The sequence below is a fragment of the Rhinatrema bivittatum genome, chromosome 5 (genome assembly GCF_901001135.1).
Source record: "Rhinatrema bivittatum chromosome 5, aRhiBiv1.1, whole genome shotgun sequence".
Taxonomy (NCBI): domain Eukaryota; kingdom Metazoa; phylum Chordata; class Amphibia; order Gymnophiona; family Rhinatrematidae; genus Rhinatrema; species Rhinatrema bivittatum.
In genome coordinates, this window is record NC_042619.1 from 220,325,479 (window position 1) to 220,351,044 (window position 25,566).

Here is a 25,566-nt window from a genome sequence, read left to right on the forward strand (position 1 = left end):
GCTTGCTCCTGTCTTCAGTTGCTGCGTTCGTGCTGTCTTGTCTCCTATTTGGCTCCTGACTCGGATTGGCTTAAGTATCTTCTTGGCTCCTGACCCCGGACTGGTATTTGGTATCCTCTGGCTTCTGATCCCGGACCGGCTTACGTTGACCCCCTGGCTTCTGACCCCGGACCGGCTTACGTTGATTCTCTGGCTCCTGACCTCGGACTGGCTGACGGCGATCCATTGGTTCCTGACTCTGGACTGGCGAGCAACGACCCTTCGGCACTCAACCTTGGACCACAGCTGACTAGGCCCCCGCGGGCCCTCCTAAGAGCCAGCGGCCGGGTTCCTACGGGCTCCTCCTGGGGGGACTCCGGCTTCCAGGGTGAATCTCCTAAGTCCCAGCGGCCAAACTCCTACGAGCTCCTCTCGGGGGAGGTTCGGCTTCCAGGGCGAAGGTTCCCTCGACACAGTGCCAGCGCCTCCATCACCTCCACCCTCGCCAGAGCTCTTGGTCGCATAGGGCTCCCAGAGTTCCACCTTCGGCCAGCCACTAGTCTGTCCTCTCCGCCTCCCGGTCGGGGCCGCTGCTGCAAACACCTACAGCAGCTCCTCTTCAGGCTCCGATCGGCCCAAGGGTCCACGAATCCAACATGACCAATGCATGTCTTCCTGCAGACCCATGGTTGCTACTGTTTGGTTCTTCTCACTTAGCTCTTACAGGATACCAGTGCAAATAGAAGGAACACTGTTAAGAACTAGAACTCGCTAGATAAGCTATTCCTTGAGCTGTGATTAAAAATATGTAGTACATCTGTATGATGGAAAGGATTATGAATTTATTTGGACACTTACATTGATATTAACAGAATATGGAATTTATAGAGATATGCATTTGTTTGAAACAATATAGACAATGTCAACGACATTGTTAACAACACTGACTATGTTGTTTCTTATCATTTACAAAACGAAACATTTTAGTGCGCACTATTTCCGAAAAGCAAAAAGGCTTAGTTTTTACAAAGTCTCACTAAACCTGGTGTGGATTCTCCTAAGAGGATTTGGGGAAGGGGGATAGACAAATCTCCATGGTCTAAAACGTAGTGCCAATGTCTTTTCTGTGGGTGAAGTTCAGCGCTGAATCTCTGTACTGAAGATCTTCAATACCCAGGCTGGGCAGTTGAGTAGGCTGCACCAGAATATAAAACGTTTACTGTTCAGTGGTAATAAACTGGCACTAAAAAACATTTTCTGCTTGTTTCATCCATGAACACTTCAATAAATAAAATCCAGATCTATTTGTGTCTGTGGCCCCTTAGTCTCTTCCTGTGAGTGGAATTTAAAGCTCTCCAGGGTGCAATGGAGAAGCTCCTCCTATCCCTCATGTATCTCCCCTTCCATATACCTGTGCTGCAAACCTGTCCCCAAACTATTCCACACTCTGCTTTCCTATTTCTCTTTGGCTAAAACTCTCGGGATGTCTCCAAATGAGTCAATTTTGCAGGAATGAGTCAAGTTTGACAGGAATGAACTTCACTCGTAAGCCAGAGTATGTTGAGTCTGATCTCAATCTCTTAATACTTGCATTGTGCCGCAAAGAGCTTTCTTCGGGAGCTCTGAGGATCTTCTCTTTCTCCACATAATCCACAGAACAGTCACTTGGTGCTGATACTTCTATCAGCAATGCTACACTTGTACTTTTTCTCTTTACCTCTGGAACGCCCCCGGGCTGAAACCACGCCTGAGGCACCACCCCCAGATGACACGCCGACCATGCCATGCCCCCGACACGCCCACCCCAAGAAAGCCCCGGGACTTACTCGCGTCCCAGGGCTTTGCGCGCACCGGAAGCCTATTCAATATAGGCTCGGCGCACGCAGGGCCGTTTTAGAAGGGTTACGCGTGTACCTTATGCGCGTAACCGTTTTAAAAGCCGGCCCCAATGTGTTTCCCACTTGCTTGATTGAAAATTCTAGAATAGATCCTTTCTTCCAAGGTAAAAAGTCTAAGAGTGTATCTTGCTCGACGCCCTCACTCCACCCCTCTTTACCTCTGTGGCGACTCCCTCCGGGTCTGATGGATGGCTGGCTGCTGCGGCATCTCCATGCCGTCTTCCTCAGGTGTCCCTGGACCGGCTCGATGTTGCATATCCGCCATGTTGCCTGAAGTCTTAGAGCGCGCACGCGCGCGCGCGCGCTCTGATTGAAGTACCAGCAAGGGCTGCGAACGTCAGGGCGTCCCCCTGAGATGACGTCATCCGCTTCCAATATTTAAAGGTCTCTGTTATCGCTAACTAACTGACAGGCCGATACAGTACAGTGCGCTCCGACGAAGCTCACTGTTAACCTGCCCTTGGACGCGCGTTTTCCCTTACCCCTTATTCAGTAAGGGCCGGAAACGCGCGTCCAACCCGCGGCACCTAATAGCTCCTTCAACATGCAAATGCATGTTGATGGCCCTATTAGGTATGCCCGCGCGATACAGAAAGTAAAATGTGCAGCCAAGCTGCACATTTTACTTTAAGAAATTAGCGCCTACCCAAAGGTAGGCACTAGTTTCTGCCAGCACCGGGAAAGTGCACAGAAAAGCAGTAAAACTGCTTTTCTGTGCAACCTCTGACTTAAAATCATGGCAATATTAAGTCGGAGGTCCCGAAGAGTAAAAAAAGTAAAAAAAAAAAATTTTAAATGGGCCGGCAGCTGTCGGGCCGAAAACCGGACGCTCAATTTTGCCAGCGTCCGGTTTCCAAGCCCATGGCTATCAGCGGGCTTGAGAACCGACGCCAGCAAAATTGAGCGTCGGCTGTCAAACCCGCTGACAGCTGCCGCTCCGGGTCAAAAGGAGGCGCTAGGGACGCACTAGTGGCCCTAGCGCCTCCTTTTGCCCGTTTCTACAGCACCACCTAATTTAAATACAGAATCGCGCGCACAGGCGAGTGGCCTGTGCGCACGCCGGGAGAGCGGGCGTTCGTCCGCTCTCCCGCTGACTTTACTGAATCAGCCCGTGAATTAGCAAGGATTCGCTATAGTAGAGATATCCTTCGAAAACCAAACCCCCAGATATTTAATTTTGTCGGTTACCTATTTCAAAGGGAATAAACCTTCCCACATATTGATATTCCCGTTCTCAATAGGCAAAACTTCAGATTTATCAAGATTCAGATTAAATCCAGCCAACGTCCAGGAACTTGAGGACTGTATTCCTCAAGTTCCCCTGAGAGTAGCTTGTAAAGATCTAACAGGATTTGTAACATGAACTAATAAATCCAGCAAAGCTGCTAATTTAAAAGTAGTTTGCCCCAAGCTGAATTCCATGAATATCTGCCATGGAATCCAAGACCTGAAGGAGAGGGTCAAGAAAAAGTACAAAAAGTAGAAGAGATAGTGGGCATCCCTGATGGGTACCTCTGCTTAATTTGAAATGTTTAGATAATTCTCCATTCACAAAAATGGCTGCCTGTGGAGTTGTATAGAGCATAGTAAGGAAAGAGATAAATTAACCATTGAAACCATATGCTCTAAGAACATCCAATTCACTCATTCAAAAGCCTTTTCAGTGTCAAAGCTGATCAACAGAGAATTCAACTGAGATTTTTGAGAGAATGCCATGGAGGTCAATACTCTTCTTACATTCAAAACTGCCTGTCTGCCTTTAATAAATCCCACTTGTTCAGGAGAAATCAGTTGAGAAAGAACTTGGCTAAATGATCAGCCATAATCTTTGCTAGAATATTTATATCATAGTTTAAAAGTGAGACAGGCTAGTACAAGCCCCGGTTTAGGATCAACCACTATGGTTGCTCTATTGGATTTCCACCAGTAACATTAGGGTCTGAGAGGGTTTCAAACAACTGGCCCAAAGGCAAACATACCTGATCATTCAGAAGTTTATAAAATTCACTAGGCAAACCATTGGGACCTGGAGATTTATATAGGGCTAAAGTTTTAATCACTGTTGTGACTTCTTGAAGAGTGATTTGAGCATTTAGACACTGTAAGTTCTCATCCAACAGTTGAGGTAATGGGACCTTGGCTAAGTAAGCCCTAACAGATTCTGCTTCCCAGGACTCAGCTTGATTATACGTCCTGATATTAACAATAAAATATGTCACTTATTTCTTTAAGGGAATGTCTTATTTGGCCTTGACTATCCTTTAGGGCTAATATATACACTTTCCCATGCCATGTTAGCCAGTAACTTCCCTGTGTTATTTCGTATGGAGAAAGAATTTATGCTTATAGTAGAGCAAGCTTTTCTTAGTTTTCTGGTGCAAAAACTCATTTAAAGCATCTTGGGTGGCAAAAAACTATGCTCGGTTTGTTGTTGAAGGAGTATGGCAATATCTACACTTATCTATTAACAATTGCGTTTCCAAACATAGAATTTCCTGGGCAACTTCCCTCCCCTGTTTAGCAACATACACTATTATCTCTCTTCTTAATACTGCTTTAGCAGTTTCCCAAAAAAATATGGGGATATCTTGGAGAATCTGGTTAAAATGTTCATACTCTGTTATGACCGTCGGCCGCAGCCGTCTGCAGCCGACCCAACTCATGTCATGTCATGCCTGGCTCTTCACTCCTGGTGAACTCGCGGCTGTGGCCAGTCGCTACCGTCGCATTCCTCCTGGTTCTCCGTGCTCCATGTGGTGGCTGGGACGCCGCCGACCTATGCTCCGACTCCGAGCCTCCTTAGGCGCGTGCTCGCATCATCTGTCCTCCCTTTAAAGGCCCAGTGGCGGGAACTCCAGGGTCGTCCCCAGCTGATGACATCACAAGCCTGAGATATTTAAGTATCTCCTTTGGCCTACGCTAACCAACTTGGCAACAAGTTCCCTGAGCTCCTCTGGTGCTTGTTCCTGTTCTCTGGACCTGCGGTTCCTGCCTTGGATCTCTGCTCTCTCTGGCTCTGGGTACCTGCTCCTCAGGGTAGCCGCTGTGCTACTTCGCCAGAGATTCTGTCTCTATGCTTCCCTGCTCCTTGGGGTAGCCTCAGCGTTACCACACCAGAGATCCTGCCTGTACGCTTTCCCGCTCCTCGGGGTAATCTCAGCATTACTACACCAGAGATCCTGTCTCCACGCTTCCCCACTCCTCGAGGCCACCTCAGCATTACCTCATCAGGGGCCCTGTCTCCACACTCCCCATTCCTCGGGGCCTGCCCTGTGCGCTTCTGCATTGGAGATCCTTCGTCTGGTATATCCTCTCTCCTGATCTGCCCAGCACTGCGATACCATTGAACTGACTCTCTCAGACCCTGCTCCTCAGGGCACCCCGCAGTACTGCTTCAGTGCAGGTGTCTGCGATCACTTGGCTGTGATGCAGACAGCTCTTCTTCGCCTCCTCTCTCCTGGGCCACAGCCGTGGTCCTGTTACCTGTGCTTCTAGTCTACCTCGCCTCCCAACAGTGGGGACCTGTGGGGCCCAAACCCCTCAGGTAGTGTCAACCCCCACTTCGGGTCAAGGGTCCACGATAGCTACAAAACCTAACATTTCCATTTAACCCATATATTCATGGAATTTACTATTGTGATAAAGATAGAAAGGAAATCTCCCTCTCACATTACCAGTTATAGGTGAGAGACTCTCAATGTCCAACCATACTGGGGCATGATTGGAAGTCTCATGAGGACCTATCTCTGCTCCCACCACCTTTGAGAAAAATTTTCTAGGTATCAGAAAGTAGTCTATACGATATATATTTTGAATCATGTGCCCTAGAGACATGGGTGAAGCCCCTGTCTGAAGGATGCAATGTTCTCCAGATACCTAATAAGTCCAAATGGTGACATAAATAAGATATAACCATGATTCTGATCACCCCAAGAAACAGGCTGGGCAGGTTGCTTATCAGCCTCACTATCAAAGACAATATTGAAGTCCCTACCTAAGATTGACATAAGTGAATAAGATGAAAGGATATCCAGAATGTTAGTGAAAAAAAATGAGAATAGACATTTGGAGCATATACACTACCCAAAAAGAATTGTCTACCATAAATTTCCACTCTCAGAAAAATATATCTTCCCTCCGAATCAACAATAGAAGTTTGTACTGTAATTGATAGACTTATGAAATAAATAGCAACCCCCACTTTCCGTTGGGTTGAAGAGAGAGAAAAAACCTCCTCAACCCACTGTTTCTATAATTTCAAATTTTCCAATTCAGAAAGTTTTGTCTTCTGGAGCATAGCAATATCAGTACAAAATCTATGCATGGCCTGGAGAATTTTATATCATTTAGTTATGGAGCCTATTTCACCTACATTCCAAGTTAGATATCTAAGAGCTAAGGCCATTCCTCCAAGAGAAAATTACTAAGAGCAGAATGAAAAATAAATCAACTATAACTTGTCGCTGGGTTCCTTTGCCTGGACCCACACACAAGAATGAAATATATAAACTGATATTTATTTTTATTTATTTATCAGGGTTTATATACCACCGTTTAGAAATCATTCCATCACAAGATTATAGCTTGTGTATGAACATTTCCATGCCATTATCGACAAACATTTCCCCTCGAAATAGATTTATGTGAATGAATATCACAACCCCCCCACCCCGATAATCTCTGTCTGATAACCTTCCCAATAATACCCAAGCTGAAAACCCCAACTGTGTAATACAATGGGCAGGAGAAAATAAAGAGATCTCCTAAAAACCCATCAACCAGGGACACCAAAAATCATACTATCCAAAAAGTGAAACCCATCTATGTGTGTTATGATGGTCCTCCCCATTGCATACAGATTCATCTGGTAAACCTACAAGAAAGTTGCAGCAAATCAACCTAAATCTTTATCTTGGAGAAATGTTGTAGCTTTCTCCACAGTGTTAAAGAAAACATTTTCCCCCTTGTAAAAGACTTTCAGTCTTGCTGGAAATAGCAGGTAGATATTATGTGTAGCCTCATCAATTGTGTGCATACTGGAGTAAAAGATCTTCTTGTTGCAACAGCTGCTGAATAATCTTGAAATAATAGCACCTTGACTCCCTCAAATTGAAGATTCCCATGGTGATGATAAGCTCTCAGGATATCCACCTTATGTGCAAAGTTAAGAACTTTAAAAACATCTACTTGAAGCTTGGACATAGGAGTGATCTCTACCATCGCTGGGCCCATGTGATGAGCTCTTTCTATGTTAAGAGTGCCATGTCATCCAGCTTGAGGGTGTGCTTGAGCCAAGTCTTCAAACAGGTGACCAGCAAATTCTCCAGCACCGATTTGGAGATCCTGACCACACGTAGATTTTTTTCACCTGGATCTATTCTCAAGATCGTCAATTTTGAGCTGCATCACTTCACATTGCTTCTTAACCATGTCCATAGCTGTTTGCAGAGTGCTCATCTTGTCCTCAACATCCAAAATGCACTGCTCTGCAGTATGAATTTACTACTTTTCAATAGGGCTAAAACTGCTGCAGCCACTTCAGCGATCTTCGGGTCAGCATTGTCGGAAGCTGGGAATCAATCATGTCGGCCATTTTGGTGTCGCTGCTCTTCATTTTGTCCGTATCTTTTCAAGCCAACTTAGAGGCCATAACCAATGCTAAACCATCGCAACCACTGGAGCTGAAATCACCAAGACAAGAAGGAATTATCCAAAGAGGGATTTCCCCAAATTGCAAGCGTGCACCACAGCAAAAGTAAGAAATTGAGGAGAAGGACCTGGGAGAGATCAGGCAACACGTCTGCTCTCTCTCACAGCATCACATGGTCTCCTCAGGTGAAGCCTTTTAAAGGATCCTGCTGTCCAACTGAAGGCTGAGAAATAAGAAATAAGTATAATATGTTATTTATATAGAAATAAAATGAACAATAGCTACAAAAAATGTATGGATAGATATAGAGAGCTCTAGATTGACGCATGGGGACAACAATGTTCAAAAGGGGTTTAGCTGGATAACCATGGAAAACTGCAATCTTCCCCCACAGTGGTTTAAAGTATGGGGTACATTTTCAAAAGGTTTTGTGTGGAAAAATGAGCCTATATGTATATAAATAGAATGTGTGCGTGCACATGCTAGTTTAGAAACAACAAACATATGTACGTAAATAAGAGTTCGTGCACAAATATATGTGTGTCTGAAAGGGACATTCTGGGGTGAGGCCAATGTATATGTGGGTAAGTGGCTATTTTAAAAGAGACTTGCGCATGTAGATTTGGCAACTTACACGCATAATTTTAGCCCTACTCATTATCTTGCATAAGTGATATCAAATCTGTTTACGTTGCATTGTTGGCTGGGTGAGAGGTCAGTGTGAACTGAGGGGAATTTAGGCTGACTCAACGACCTGGAGCCAGACTGGGTGAACTGATGCAGGAATTGAAAATTTGCTGACTTGCGTGCATAAATAGGGACTTATGTGGGTAAGTTCTACTTAATTTTTGCACGTAAATTATCCGTGCATATAATGTTAAAATAGATTGGAAAAATGTGTGCATTATTTGCATCATATATGCATTCAGTAGTTCAGTGCCACTTAGCTGGATATGTTCTGACTTATCCGGCTAAGTGGCAGCTGCTAAATGCTGCCACTTAGCCAGAAAAGTCACAAAAAGCGCCACTTAGCTAGAGTAGTGCTTTTTTTTTAGATTTATCCAGCTAACTTAATTGCATGTTCATGCGTATCTATACATACACACAAATGTGGCAGGGCAGATTTATATTTTATAGACCACACCATTATGATATGCATCGGTTATAAAATACTAGGGTAGATCTGTGTGCAGCTATATATGCACATATATGGGGCCAGCAAAGTTATTTCAAAGTTATCCTCCCTCTGTGTATTTGAATCCATTTTTAAAAAGGGCATAACTGCATAGGACTGAATTTTCAAATCTATGCACTGAATGTTGCTCCTACTTCTCCATCCGCAGAAATACCAGAGGCAAAGTGCATGGATAATTTTGTACTCGTGGACATGTAAGCAAATTTTCAAACTATCTGGGCAGTTTCTCTCTGAAAATTCACTTGCATGTAATGCAGGTTCTTTTGCACGCGGGTACCTTGCCACTGACTGGCTTAGTGTAAATTGCCCATATTATGTACAGTTGAACACCATCTTTTCCAGGACCGCTGTTGTATGATAATTCTCTTCTTTTAGGAATGAACTATCACTCAGATAAATTCTAACATGGACAGACATGGGACCTCAGCCTTGCCTAATGGAAATACATTGTTTAGTTCAGCAGCAGAGTCCTTCATTACTCAGCAGCAGCTGGACACTGTATACATATACAGCACTCTAGCGCCAGTCCCAACACTCTCAGACTGGCTCCCACATCATATTTCCATTATCAGGGTCAAAATCAACACTAAAAGCCTTGAAGTACCTGCATCCTTTTCTCCTCCTATTTCTCCTCCTTATATAGAATACATTGACTTTCCTCCAATGAGCAGCACATTCATCTCTGGGAGCTATAGGTTCTTTTTCTCCAATAGCATTAGTCTTAATAATATGAAATTACTACAAAATAAACAGCTAGCAAGGAAAAACAGCCATTCAGAGCTACAAATCCATGCCTGAAATGCAGTAAGTGGTGATGCTTGTAGCAAATAAACATCCTCTTCATATTTTCAGTATCTGGCATTAAATCCCCTCTCTCTCTATCAAATCTGTGCTGGCCTAATAATGTTAGAACTAGGGGACTTTAATTCATCCTGCTCTAGCATTAAAAATGCCATATGGTCTTATGTAAAACTGGAAACATTCCAATTACTGTCCACAGACTGAATATGTATTTATTACAATATTTTGGAATGATGGTACTTCCAAGTCACAATAAACACTGAGCCCAATATTCATTTGGCACTTAGCCAGTTAAGTTGGACTTATCCAGCTAAGTGACGGCTGCTGAATATCCGGCTATGTTCGGTGGCTGCCACAGCCAGATAAATAACTAAGCCCTAGATTCATGAAAATGCCATAAATATAGTGGAAATATCACCTGTGATTAAAAAAAAAACATGAGACAGAGAGAGAGAAACTCTATAGCAGTGGTTCCCAGCCCTGTCTTGGGACCCCCCAACCAGTCAGGTTTTCAGGATATCCACAATGAATAGGCATAAGAGAACAGTTTCATGCACTGCCTCAATAACTTGCAAATTTTCTCTCATGCCTATACATTGTGGATATCCTGAAAATCCGACTGGCTGGGGGGTCTCCAGGACAGGGTTGGGAACCACTGCTCTATAGGAACCAATATGTCAGTCTACTATTTATACCACTGTAAGATGGGCACTATTACCTCGGGGTGAGGTTTGGGCAGTAGGGTAGGTTTCGGGGGGGGGGGGGGGGCAGTTTTACATACACAGTCAGAGGTACGAACAGCAAAGGTGCCACAAGAACATAAGAAATTGCCATGCTGGGTCAGACCAAAGTTCCATCAAGTCCAGCATCCTGTTTCCAACAGAGGCCAAACCAAGCCACATGAACCTGGCAAGTACCCAAACACCCAGAAGATCCCATGCTACTGATGCCAGTAATACCAACAGTGAAGATTTTCTGTCATTTGGAGTGATGAAAGGTAACGCTAGCATTAAGGCCCTAACGGAAAATAATAAATGACCCTGTTTGTTAGACGGATAAGTCTATCCGGTTAACTTAGATAACCGGCTATATTTTGAATATCTAACCCACTTCAGTCAAGTGGAATGTATTCAACCTGATCATCGATTTCCACTGAGAAACAAAATATTAGTGCAGACGCTAATTGCATTCTTGGCACAATCAAACCAATATCAATAAGCACTCAAACCTAGGGGTGCGTACCTTAATTGGTTTAGTTTTGTTATGTTTGTCATTTCTTTTTCTTTTTTTTTTTCTTTTTCATTTTGTGTGTGGTTTATTTCATTGCATTTTGTTTATTTGAAATTAAATAAACAACAACCTAAATGGTTGCTATAAAAACCAAGCACATAAGGGGATTACCTGGCTGGTGGTGCTGTCCATGACCTCCCCAAGGGTCCTGCAAGGCTTCCCCTGAACAGCTTGGCACTGACATCATCAGGAGCATCGAGGGGGCCTATAAGACCAGCTGTGCTGCGGCACACAGCCAAAGCCATGTGCCAAAGGGGCACCCCTCTCATTGCAGCTTTCAGAGGGAAACCATGGGAAGGAAAAGAAAGGGGAAGATAACTACTCCCCCAAAGGCATCAACTCTAATCAGAGAGCCCATGGATTCACATGTGATATACCCTAAAAGATGAATTATTAAAGAGATGTTTGCACCAAAATCGTGAGTTGAGTGCGCATCTAGCACAATGTGCATAACCTCCCAATTTTATAAAGTAGGGGGCAATGCGTTCATTTGCCGATGCATGCATATCTTGCATCAGAAAAAAAAGGGGCATGGTGTGGGCAGGGCATGGGCCTTCCAGGGTGTGGCCAAGAGATGTGCATGCAAGTACCTAAATGTCTGGCCTTGCACCCAGGTCCAGTGCCATGTAACTACTTCTGCTATGGAGGAGCTGTAATTAGAAAACAAAAAAATGCAGGTATCCCTGAGGGGTTTAAGGGATCTGGGGTAACTGGAGGAATGCAGGCTAAAGACCCAGGAGGGTTTGGAGGACCTAGCTCTAGACTGGGAGAACTGGTGGATGAACTGGTGAAACTGGCCTTGGCGAGGATGCGCACCTGTTATAAAATTCTCCCACATGCACAGCTCAAATCTGACTTTACGCAGCTGTGTGCTCCCACTTGCAACATTAAGAAAACACATACGTGCTCCCAGGCTATTTAATAATGTATGCGTTATGTGCACACGTTATAAATTGGCCATGTCTCTGGCGCTTGGCAATGCACAAGTGTACATGTGCTCCTGCTCGCCTTTTTGAAAGTTATTGTCTAATTCTTCTCAGGTAATTTTCAATAATGAATCAGTGGGAATCTCTTTGAGTCCTGGAGTTTGCCCCCCGCCGTTGCTGACCCACCTTCAGTCTTATGGGATGGTGGAGAAGAGCTCCATTGTTAGGTTGGGCTCCCCAGATGTTGAGTCGATGTCTCAACTGCACGGAGTACAAAAGGTCTTCCCTTTTTGGGAGCTTCTCCTCCCATGCCGTTTTTCTGAAAATATTGGTGTCACTTCTATTTTGCCTTTTCATTTTGAGAGTTCGGTGGACACTTGGATGCCAGTTCCAGACCCTATCCTTCTTCCTTTGGCTTTGGATGGGGTTGAAGTAGGGGATGGATTGCCTGAGCTTGCAGACATTTCCCTCAGAAACATAGGGAGGATTGTGATGCGAATGGAAACTTCTTTAGCATGTGCTGTTTCACAGCTAAATACTTACTCTTCTAGTATTTCCTCTAAGTTACCTGGGGACCACTGACTCTCAGGTGTTATATCATTATACTGTGATGACTAAGTTACAATCTAATGTGACCGCTAATATTAAAGTTAGCTTAAGCTTGCACTATCAATATTAGAGAACATGACGAGATCTAAGAATTTCCGATTACTGAATTTTACCAAAACCAGACTTCTTTATGGGCGAGAGCTTTTCAAAAAATATTTAACAGAGCTTTTGCACTTTCCCGTAGATAGGGACTTCTTATTTTCTAACTGTTATATTCCTGAATCAAAGAGGGTCCCCAATTGCAAGGAGGATTCCCCAGATGTATAGGCTTTGATAGCTCTGATTTGTCTCTTTTTTTTTTTTTTTTTTACAGAGCTCTCTGGACACAATCCAGCTAGAGGAACCCTTACTTCAACTTTTGCTTTAGACTCCAACAAAGATTTGATTTTACAACAGCATTTCAAGCATAAGGGAAGTCTATTTTGTGGCCAGAAGATCTTGAAATTCCCAGATGTTGCTAGAAAAACTCGGGCAAGGAGGAAGCTTTTTCTTCAGTTTAAACATTGTGTATTGGCTTTGGGTGTATCCTTCTTCCAGAAATTTTCCTGCAAATGTGAGGTGGTCTATCAAGGTAATACATTTATTTTTGTTGTGCTTTTTCGCTTGGAAACCTTTTTTGTAGATAAAACATCATGTTTTATAGGCACCCAGTGGTTAGGCGGGTTCATTTAACCACCAAAAGTACCCAATATGAATCATAATAGCCAAGAGGGATGCTGACAAGCCAAAAACACTGTCAGAGCTAAAGAAAAGAAACTTTGCCCAGATGAGAATTTAAAACCAGAATTGAAGGATACTTATCAAGATCTACTTATGTGTAAGCTCCTGTGTAAATAAAACCAAGGAAGAGGGACAATGCAGCAACTTTTGCTCATAAGCAGAAATCATGGACCAGCCAAGGGAAGTCCAGAGGTCAGAGGGATCCCCACCCTTGGATGAAGGGGGAGCACTCTGAAATAGAGAAAACGCTGATGGTGGCAGACAGTCTTGGTCCACACTTGGCAGGACCCAACCTCCAGAAGAAAAGGAGAAGGGGAAAAGACCTTCAATGAGGCAAATACCCTCCACCCACTACATGATTATGCACAAGCTTATGCATATTTATCAGTTGGAAAGTATAAGATGGGGGCAAATAAGAAGAAAGAGAGCAGACCCCAAGGCAGCCCCAGCAACCCCTGCTTTCGAGGAGGTAGAAGACTAGGTGTGGCCAGGAGACTGGAGAGAGGAGACGCCCTGCTTTAGGTTGGATGGTGATGGGGAGTCTGAGGCAGTGAGGAGCCAAAAGCAGCCCAGCAGCTCTGCCAGTACCAGTCCTGGAAGTGCATCTCCTTCCCAGATGATTTTCCAGACCTCCAGCCAGAGACTGCTTCAGAGGTAAACAGAGGAAAATCACCTGAAGTTGGGACCGGGGTAAGTAAGTTAGCCATATGTATTACTATATTAGGCAGGCTAAGGTTTATGGCATGTTTTAACCCACCTATGGTACAGAACTTTCTTTAGGGTAAACTGGTGTTTCATAGCCAGGATATTAGAGACATGTATTGTTGTTATCTTCTAAATGCTAATCCTGCCAAATCTGATAAATAATTTAAGTCTAATTCTGTGGAGAAGATGTTATCTTTTCCTGAACTTAGGATCATGAGGTGAAGTGGGAGGGGAACTGGAAGTGTCCTGTAGCAGACAGGTCCCTACACCCCTAAAACTTATTTACAGTCTGCATTGTGTGGTCATATGTATAATATATTTTCCTTTATTTTTGCTTTTCTTTTATCCTTCTTCTTAATAAGGACTTGTGAAACATTATTTTTATTTTGTATTTTTCAAGGGATATAAACCTTATTATGCTTCTTTGCATTAATTTTATTGCATATAATTGATTTGAAATCCAATAAAATAAAGTAAAAAAAAACCCCAAAAACTTAGCACTTAAATCGGTCGATTTTAAAAGCCGTGTTTGAGTCTCGGACCCAAGCACACTGCATGGATTTTTAAACCCTTACGGGTACGCACTTATTTCCCAGTACGTGCATAAAAAAGGTTTTCACCAAAAGGGGTGGGGCATAGGCATGATCTGGGCGGGGCATGGGTGGGACATAGGTGGGCTGGAACTGCACCATAAAGTTTGCACATAAGTGTTTCGACACAAACGTGCTCCAGGTTCCCCTACTGCGTAACTTTACTTCTGCTATAGACGACGTGTAAGTTCTATAATAAATAAAACTAGGCTAGTCAGTGGGATTTTAAGGCTAAGGGCTAACAAGTAAAAGAAGGGCAAGTTAGCTAGGGGGTTTAGGAAGTCCTCTCCTTTACTGGGCTGAAGTGGGAGCAAACTGGAGAAACAGATAAATGTGTTGGTGCACAGTTCTATTAACCCCTCCTCCCACACTTACGCGCTCAAGTAGCCATATGCGCGCAAATGTACTTGTCAAATTAAAATCATGCTCACATGTACGCACATATAGCTGATTTTGTAACACGTGCGTATACATGCGTGTATGTTATAAAATTGCGGCATCCATGTGCATACATATGTGCGCCCACATGTGGGTCTTAAATTTTACTTCAAAATATTTAAAAATTCAAGTCCCACTGGTTCTGTTCCTCTCTGCTGGGTACCTCTTACTCCAATATAAGAACATGCCATACTGGGTCAGACCAAGGGTCCATCAAGCCCAGCATCCTTTTTCCAACAGTGGCCAATCCAGGCCATAAGAACCTGGCAAGTACCCAAAACTAAGTCTATTCCATGTTACCGTTGCTAGTAAAAGCAGTGGCTGATTTCTAAGTCAACTTAATTAATAGCAGGTAATGGACTTCTCCTCCAAGAACTTATCCAATCCTTTTTTAAACACAGCTATACTAACTGCACTAATCACATCCTCTGGCAACAAATTCCAGAGTTTAATTGTGCATTGAGTGAAAAAGAACTTTCTCCGATTAGTTTTAAATGTGCCACATGCTAACTTCATGGAGTGCCCCCTAGTCTTTCTATTATCTGAAAGAGTAAATAACAGATTCACATCTAGCCGTTCTAGACCTCTCATGATTTTAAACACCTCTATCATATCCCCCCTCAGCCATCTCTTCTCCAAGCTGAGAAGTCCTAACCTCTTTAGTCTTTCCTCATAGGGGAGCTGTTCCATTCCCCTTATCATTTTGGTAGCCCTTCTCTGTACCTTCTCCATCACAATTATATCTTTTTTTAGATGCGGTGACCAGAATTGTACACAGTATTCAAGGTGCGGTCTCACCATGGAGCAATACAGAGGCATTATGATATTTTCCGTTTTATTCACCATTCCCTTTCTAATAATTCCCAACATTCTGTTTGCTTTTTTGACTGCCGCAGCACACTGAACTGACGATTTCAATGTGTTATCCACTATGACGCCTAGATCTCTTTCTTGGGTAGTAGCACCTAATATGGAACCTAACATTGTGTAACTATTGTTAAAAGAGGGGCGTCCCCTCTAATTACAGAATGAATACCAGCTTCAAACGGTAATAAAGAAAGGGGTTTATTAATACAGGTAATTAAACAGAGGAAGGCGGAAGATTCCTCTATTGGAGCAGAGAATTACAGAAAGAAAAATAGTACAAGCAAAGGTGTACAAAGTCTGTTTTAAAATCTGCTCAGAGCTTCAAGATGTGTGCTTCAGCTTATAAAGGGTCTGGGGTCTGCTATTATCAGTTATCTGCATAATCCACACCCTTTACCTTTAATAACCAATCAATATATATGTTAACATGTGTACTTTAACTTGCTCTTACTATAGGCCACAGGCCTCTTCTTATCAGTTAGAATAACAAACTTAGTTCCATCCTTCCAGGAATGATGTCATCTGTGCTGGATGATTCTCTGGCAAGTTCAGTGATCAGTGCTTCATAGTGCTATAACTACATATGTGCAGGATATATGCAGTGCACTATTCTACACTATAGCAGGGGTTATTTTTCCCTGTATGCATCACCTTGCACTTATCCACATTAAATTTCATCTGCCATTTTGATGCCCAATTTTCCAGTCTCACAAGGTCTTCCTGCAATTTATCACAATCTGCTTGTGATTTAACTACTCTAAACAATTTTGTGACATCTGCAAATTTGATTACCTCACTCGTCATATTTCTTTCCAGATCATTTATAAATATATTGAAACGTAAGGGTCCCAATACAGATCCCTGAGGCACTCCACTGTCCACTCCCTTCCACTGAGAAAATTGTCCATTTAATCCTACTCTCTGTTTCCTGTCTTTTAGCCAGTTTGTAATCCACGAAAGGACATCACCACCTATCCCATGACTTTTTACTTTTCCTAGAAGCCTCTCATGAGGAACTTTTTCAAACGCCTTCTGAAAATCCAAGTACACTACTTCTACCAGTTCACCTTTATCCATATGTTTATTAACTCCTTCAAAAAAGTGAAGCAGATTTGTGAGGCAAGACTTGCCTTGGGTAAAGCCATGCTGACTTTGTTCCATTAAACCATGTCTTTCTATATGCTAGGTTATCCTGATCTTATCTTGATTAATCTCTTGTTATATGTAACTTTCCCAGGTTTGGTTTGATGTAAACCGGTGTGATAAGACTTTGTCCTGAATGTCGGTATATTAAAAAGAAGTAAAAAAATAAATAAATGTTCTGTGATTTTGATGCTTAGAACACTTTCCACTATTTTTCCTGGCACTGAAGTCAGGCTAACTGGTCTGTAGTTTCCCGGATCGCCCCTGGAGCCCTTTTTAAATATTGGGGTTACATTAGCTATCCTCCAGTCTTCAGGTACATTGGATGATTTTAATGATAGGTTACACATTTTTACTAATAGGTCTGAAATTTCATTTTTTAGCTCCTTCAGAACTCTGGAGTGGATACCTCCAGGTGATTTACTACTCTTTAGTTTGTCAATCAGATCTACCACATCTTCTAGGTTCACCGTGATTTGGTTGAGTCCATCTGAATCATTACCCATGAAAATCTTCTCCAGTACGGTACCTCCCCAACATCCTCTTCAGTAAACACTGAAGCAAAGAAATCATTTAATCTTTCCGTGATAGCCTTATCTTTTCTAAGTGCCCCTTTAACCCCTTGATCATCTAACGGTCCAACTGACTCCCTCACAGGCTTTCTACTTCGGATATATTTTAAAAAGTTTTTACTGTGAGTTTTTGCCTCTACGGCCAACTTCTTTTCAAATTCTCTCTTAGCTTGTCTTATACTTGCCAATGTTTATGCATTATCCTATTTTCTTCTGTTGGATTCTTCTTCCAATTTTTGAATGAAGATCTTTTGGCTAAAATAGCTTCTTTCACCTCCCCATTTAACCATGCCGGTAATCGTTTTGCCTTCTTTCCACCTTTCTTAATGTGTGGAATATATCTGGACTGTGCTTCTAGGATGGTATTTTTTAACAATGACCGTGCCTCTTGCACACTTTTTACTTTTGTAGCTGCTCCTTTCAGTTTTTTTCTAACTATTTTTCTCATTTTATCAAAGTTTCCCTTTTGAAAGTTTAGCACGAGAGCCGTGGATTTGCTTACAGTCATTAATTCAAATTTGATCATATTATGATCACTATTGCCAAGTGGCCCCACCACCGGTACCTCTCTCACCAAGTCCTGTGCTCCACTGAGAATTAGATCTAAAATTGCTCCCTCTCTCGTCGGTTCCTGAACCAATTGCTCCATAAAGCTATCATTTATTCCATCCAGGAACGGTATCTCTCTAGCGTGTCCCGATAATACATTTACCCAGTCAATATTGGGGTAATTGAAGTCTCCCATTATTACCGCACTACCAATTTGGTTAGCTTCCCTAATTTCTCTTAGCATTTCAATGTCCGTCTCACCATCTTGACCAGGTGGACGGTATATAGTCCTATCACTATAGTCTTCCCTGACACACAAGGGATTTCTACCCATAAAGATTCAATTATGCATTTAGTCTCATCTTTAAAGTCCAAACAGGGCAGGAGCAATCCTTATTTGCTCCACCCCACTGGAAGGACAGAGTAAAGCAACAGTTAAAACCTTCAGAGAATGCACTAAAGGTCTCCAGGCCATTTCTGCCAAGACAGAGAGCTGAAAGGGAATCTGGGACTCAGTTCTGCAGTTGGGGTGGGTGAGACCTCCCATCTGCACTTTTCTTTTTTACATTTTTATTCTTCTTTTCAGGTGCTTCAAAGCAGATTACATTCAGGTGCTGTGAGGAACAGGCAAATGAATGTACTTGAGCATAATTTATCCTTAAAAGGATTCCTACACTAACTTGGATGAAGAAATCTTGGGAGCAGGAAGCGGTCAGACCTCCCAAATAGATTTGTCATTGGCTTCCTTTTGTGATTCTGAGCACTTCTCTGGTTTTCATAAATTGTGGTTTTTTTATTTTTCCTTGAGTTTTGTGATGTAGTGAAAAGCGGAAGAAAATCACTTTAAAATAATGTAATTTAAATAACTAAAATCTCCAGCAAGTCTCTCCGAAAGGTACACATGCTTCTAGGACCCCCTTGCACGGGGGAAGAGGAGAAGAGGAGAAGTACGTGGGTTCAGTTCTTTTCTGTCTTTCCCCAAATGAGAGATAAAGGCTTAAATTGGGTCTTCAAATTCTATGCTCTTTGCATTTTAAAGCTGGCATTTCATTGATAGGGAAATTAATGTAGCAGTGCAGATCTGGAAATGAATGCTTTCATTCCACCTGTGTCCAGCCTTACACATTCATCTGGAAACGAGTAGTTCAGGGACTGTAACATTTTTATCTCCCTGCCTAATCTCACCCTATTGTACTGATTCTTCGTACAGTTTGAGGTTCATTTACCCTTTGAGAAAGCCTGCACTATTTAGTCATGGATAACATTTATTTCACTGTGTGCAGGGGGATCTGTTAAAAACCAGAGTTTTAATGAAATGTTTAAAAAAAAGGTGGTAGGAACACTTTGCATTTTAAACCAAGCAGGAAGTTAAATGGAGACTGAAGAAAAAATAAATACAACTTTCAGGGTATTGGGAAATGTTAATTATAATAATTATTATTATTATTATAATACATTTCAAGTAAATATATATATATATATAGTAAACAAGTATACATATATTTTTTTTTATAATGAACATCTATTTGGCACAAACCAAATATATAAACAATATATAAATGTAAACACAAGCAATATCCTTCCTCCCCTGTTTAGAACTACAAAGGATTTTGAACTCCTACAGACAAAGTACACAAATGATTTTTATTTATATACTACTAAACATTTTATAAGATCCTCATTTACCAAACTTCTCAATGTCTCTCCAACAAATAATGAGACCCCCAACAAAGGCCTGTTGTTTTGCACTCTCATGGGCTTCATCAGGGGGAAGAGAGTTTTTTCACTTTTACTCCTTGAGAGGCAGAAAAACGGTATACCTGGTTACATTTCAACCAAATCGGATCCTATTTCCAACAGCATCTGACATCTATTTTTTATTTTATGATGTGGATGAGAAAGTGTATGTGTTTTTTAATGCTTTAATATGTGTCATGTAGAAATTGCTTTAAAAATTTTGAGATGCTATTTTATGTATACATATTTCATATGAGTCTTATATAATGTTTACTAGACTATAAATATAAATCATTTGTTTACTTTGTGGGTTGGAGTTAAAAATCCTTTGTAGTTCCAAACAAGGGAGGAAGGTTATCGCTTGTGTTTATGTTTATATATATATATATATTTGTGTGTGTATATATAGGGATAGATTTTAATACCGGTACGCGCATGTGATAAAATTGTTGGGCCGCATGCACATGCATGCCGGATTTTTAAATCTGTGTGCGCATGGGCGCGCGGCACGCATGGGGGAGGAGATTATGCAACTTTTGCACAGGGATGCATTGCGGTCTTCCCCAGTTCCTTACCCCCTACCCTAACCTCCCTTCCCCTTCCCCTTCCCCTCTCCTCCCCACCCCCTAAACCCGGTTTTTTTTTATTTTGTTGCTTACTGCTCCGTTGGAGCAGTAGCAACTTGCGCGCGCCAGGATTCCCTTCCTCGGTACAGTGGCAAATGGCCACTATACCGGCCACCTCCAGCCCTGCCCCGCTCTGCCCCCAGACCGCCCCTTCCCACCCTCTTCCCCGGTACTTAATTGCGTACCTGGGTTTATGTGCGTGGCCGGGCCCGTTTGGAAATTGGCCTGGCGCATGAAAGTCCCGGCTACGTGCGTAAACCCCGGGATTTTACGTGTGGGGCCGACTTAACCCGATAGACAATTAACTGCCACTTTTGATTGTAAGGACAATTCTTTCTTTGTGTAGATTACTGCTCAAGGACAACATCTGGAGAGAAACTTTAGCAATTAACCAAAACTCAAAAACTTACAATCAATTGCGTCCATTTATAAGTTCCGAGCCCATTCTGCTGGATTCAGTTGAAAAATTTATATAGTATGAACGAGAAAATTTAGAACAGCCTTCTGTTGCTGGACCACAGATTAAGTAATACTGAAGTGTGCATGTAATGGGGTTGCGGAAAATAGCACCAAAAAATGCTTGGGGCCAATGAAGTGGCCAATGAATGATTAAAGTTGTCACAGTGGAATGCAGAACTCGGGAAGATGCTGTGAAGAACTGACATCTTCAAAGAACAGGATGGTATTGCCTTTCTTAATCACTCCACTGAATGGATACAGATGAGGCCTGAATGTCAAAGATTTGCCATATGTAGGTAACCTAAAGGTTTTGCTTTCTCAAAGTGACTTTTGTTGCCTTTCAACCTCATGACTTGTATGTATGTGGCACGCAAAATGGATTAATACTGTGGTAAATATCAAATCTGCTGATCAGATGAAAGCCCTCAGCCTTTCCCAGCATGCGGATTGCCTCTGAACGGGAGACACATGCCAGAGCTGGGATTTTAATTCCCCAAATCTTCCCTGTCCATAAAGTGACATGCAGATCTGTACACACATTCTCCACTGGATATGGAAACACGATCGGTGTGTAACTTCCTCACTGCATGGAAACATCGATGCACCTATCTAATCAGATCAACAACACTTTTGTGGGTAAAACAATGTTTTACACTCAGAAATTGCCCTTTTACAAAAATTTCCCTTGCAACATGCAAGTAAACTGACGCGTGGTTGTGCTGTTTGTGTGTAAGTTCACCAGGAGCGAGAGCAGACATTCATGGAGGTGGATCCGGGGAGAGGCTTGCACTTCCCTGCATAGTTTTGAAAATCCAAACGCATGCACATATAGGAGCAGATTTTTTTTTTTTTTTTCTCGGTCCCACCTCCACCCCACCCCTTTCACAAAGCCCCGGCACATATGTCCCGGGGCTTTGTGAAAGGGGTGGGGTGGAGGTGGGACCGAGGCCTCCGGCACAACGGCCATGCCAGGGGATTGCGCGCCGGCACTTGGCCGGCGACACAACCTACACCTGCCCAGAGGCAGGCGCAACGTATGGAACAAAGGTTAGGGGGGATTTAGGTAGGGCTGGGGGGGGCGGGTTAGGGAGGGGAAGGTAGGGGGGCGGAGGGAACAGGAAAAGCCATCGGGGCTCCCCTAGCGCTCTGCGCGCACAAGTGTGTACCTCCTTGTGCTCGCCGACCCCGGATTTTATAACATGTGCGCGGCTGCGCGCACATGTTATAAAATCGGGTGTAGATTTGTGCGCGCCGGGTTGCACGCACGAATCTACACCCGCGCGTAGGTATTAAAATCCAGCCCATATTTTCCCAAAAAAATATATGTGCATCCAATAGCAGATGCAAGTATGTGTGAGCAAATTTGGTGAGATAATTGTCAAAGTGCACTTATGCATCTACGTCTGCTTTGTAAATAGGTGTAACTTAAGCATGCATTTGCCCAATTATTTATGTATGTATTATTTATTTATTTATATTCCTCCAGTCACCCCATATTCCTTCACTGACCTCTCCCTCCTTCTCCTCCTCTAGCCCCCCCAATACAAATTTACTCCCTAACTGTGCCTAACTGATATTTGGGAATGCCATGAAAGCTCATTTCTCTAGCCATCAGCTCATTTGTCGCATGATATTAATTGAAGTGGTAATAAATCTATGACATGGGAAGAAATAAAAATAGGATAATGAGCAATCAGGTTAAAACTATAGGCTTCTTTTGCTGGTATACCTGGGGAACTGCCTGTGTAGCTCTGTGGAAAGCACTGCTTAGCAGCCTGAAGCTTCAAGTTCAAATTCAGAGATCCCCTGATGAAAAAAATCAAATCAAAACATTTCCTGTGACTGCAGGAGATTATTCAGCATCTTACCCCTAGAAACTCTGTTGGGCATAATGCTGTTTGAGCCACAGGATGTGCAGCACAACAGAGCTTCCAAACCAGTGGGACTTGAGTAAAATTCAACTCCCAATGGAGAATGAAGTCCAGTGTCAAAAAGATCGCGCTCAAAATGACAACCACAAGGAACATCAGGGTCAGCAGCACACAGCCTATTCTGTCCACCTCTGGAAAAGACAAAAAGCTCAGGGTTTTGACTGAGTCTTTTGTTGAGTCCCTTGTGGATTTAACTAAAAAGTTTAATTCCAACTCCCAACAGAGCTGGCCAGTCTCTAGCTTTAAAAAGCAACAGCTAACTCCCTTTCAATCAGTCCCAAAGGAGTAGTGCCAATATTTCCTCTGAAGTGCATTGGGGCTGTTAAGACTTTCTCCCCGCCAGGTGCATTCCAGCTGTTCTGCAGATTGCCAAGGCCACACCATGTGGTTCAAACCTTGGACCCAGCTGGAATGCACCTGGTGGGGAGAAAGTGTCAACAGCCCTTCCCCTCCACCACTGTTCCCTCCGCGCACTCCAGAGGCAATGTTAGATACTGCCAGTCCCCAGAGCTGGCCTGTTGTACAGCAGCTAAATGCACAGAAAAGTACATGCACATCACATACACTGAACATATGGTAACCCATACAGAAAACCAGCGCGAATTAAAAGAAATGCATGAGCAGCAGCACCAGATGTTAAGGCTGAAGCCTGGAAGATGGGCACTAGTGCTAGCACACTTCAAAACCATGCTAATTCAACCCTTATTTCTCCAAGTGCAGCTAAATCAATCCATGGTCATTATTTTCTTTTCACTGTCCTTTTTTCCGGTATAAATATCTTAGTACGTCTGATTATTTCTCATCTGTGGCAAGCATAATAATCCACTCAAGAGAAGCACATTATACATCACAAATTTATAAGTGTGCTGATGCACCTACTTTGCATGGCATAATCCTCCTTCTTTGCAAGATGAATCAGACTTCTTAATCGTATGCAATTTTCTGGGACAACAGAGGCAGCATGTGCAGTAATTCATTGATGTCTCCTGTCCTGTCGTCACGTTGGAAGATGATTCTAAGAAAAGTCGCCTGAATACATCATAAAAGATCAATAGGCTGCACCTGTGTAAACCCTTCAAAGATACTAATCATCACACTGGAAGAGGAAGACAAAAGGCTTTTGATTGGTTTTGGGGATATTAAAAGCTTCCAGCTCAAACAGAAACAATACACCTCGCTGTTTTCATATTGCTCATTACTTCTAATAACTCTTAACTACATGATCAGTAAATCGACTAGGGGGTGTGAGTCATAGCAGGGCAACATTTAAAACAGGACTTAATAAACGGAAAGCATCTCCTGCCTGACTCACCCCCACTCCACCCCCCCCCCCCCCAAAAAAAAAATGCAGCTATTTAATAGGGGTCCACAGTTTGAATTTGGCTTGTTTGAACTATTAAAAAAAAAAATAGCAACAATAAATTAGATTGTAATTCCTTTCAAAGGCCTTGTCTCAGTAGTCTTAAAATCTATAGTGCTTTTACCGGACATGCTATTTCAAGCCAACAAGGATCTTTATCAAAATGCCATGCCCTAGAGACAAGGGTTTCACGGACAGCAAAGCATAAACTATTACCCCTCTCGCAGTGACGGTAGCTTTTAAATAGGCGCACGGGCACACACGTGCAGGTATTCGTCAGCCTGCTCCTAGAGTTACGTCCATTTTATAACATATGCGTGTATAGGCGCGCATGTTATAAAATTGCCTGGATGTACGTAAATCTGCGCTCAATTTTAAATGGATGTGCACATGTGCGCGCAAATCCCGTATCTACTGCGTAAGTGAAATTTTGCAAGGGATGCGTGCCAACTCTATAGCTAGTCTTCCCAGTTCATTCCCAGTTTGCCCAGTTAAGGGATAGGACTTCCAAACCCCCCTACTTTAATAATCTCCCTGCCTCCCTGTTAGCATTAAACCCTTAAAACCCCGCTGACTAGCTTATATTTCGTTGTTTTATGATTTATATGTCATCCACAGCAATAGCAAAGTTAAGTGGCTGGGGGACCTAGGCGCACACCTCTGCACATAAGTATTTATGTGCACATCTTTTGGCCAGGCCCTTACATGCCCATGCCACACCCCTTTTGGAAAACGTTTTACTTGCGGCTTGCAGCGGGAGACACACGTGTCCTCGGGTGACTTCTAAAATCTGCTTGCGTGCGCCGGCCCGGCTTGTGCGTGCATCTCCCGGTTTTGGCATGTGCCAGGCTTTTAAAATTCACCTTTTAGGTTTCGTAGGTGTGTTGGCTCAGTTCTGGATGCAATGGTTGATAAAACAAAAAGGCAGCCATCTCACTTCCCAGGCATCTCAAACTCCCGTGCTCCACTGCGTGAGATGATCTGGTTAGAATGCGGTGCTCAAGGAAGCGTCTATGAATGGTGGAGACAGAAGAAAAAAACCAAACAGTGAGACATTAAATTGTGGTGCAGTGGGGGCGCTATTGAGCAGCGCTAGCAGAGGGGGCGCTATTGAGCAGCGCTAGCAGATGGTCGCATAGAGGCTGAGCTCCCTCCCCAGGGCTCTTTATTTGCCTATATTTTCGCAATTACCGGGTCCTTTTTGGCTCATTCATACTTTTCCAGACGTTGGTACCTTGTATAGCATGGCGGTGAGGAAAAAAACGGCAGACTTGCAGCAGTTTGCCTTTAGCAAATTGCAGGACGAATCTCCTCCAGATGACGACGTGCAGGGCCTTAAGCAGCGGAGTGGCGTACAGAGCATGGCCGTCCCGGAAGCTGAGTCAGTAGGTGAACCTGCCGCGAGTGGCCTACACCCCGACATCCCCACCAGATCAGAGATCCGGTCCTGGTTCTGTGAAATTCGGACGGATCTTAAATCCTATAAGGCAGACCTCCAAGCAAGCATGGCAGAGATCCGTG

At 43.1% G+C, this 25,566-nt stretch overlaps 1 long non-coding RNA gene across 1 annotated transcript; it reads right to left on the reverse strand.

The window, feature by feature from the left end:
• Positions 1-6,881: 6,881 nt before the first annotated feature.
• LOC115091558 lies at positions 6,882-23,949 on the reverse strand. Its single transcript, XR_003856769.1, has 3 exons — positions 23,565-23,949; positions 7,655-7,750; positions 6,882-7,558 (listed from the first exon to the last, which is right to left on the reverse strand). It is a non-coding gene; the product is annotated as an uncharacterized LOC115091558 (long non-coding RNA).
• Positions 23,950-25,566: the final 1,617 nt, after the last annotated feature.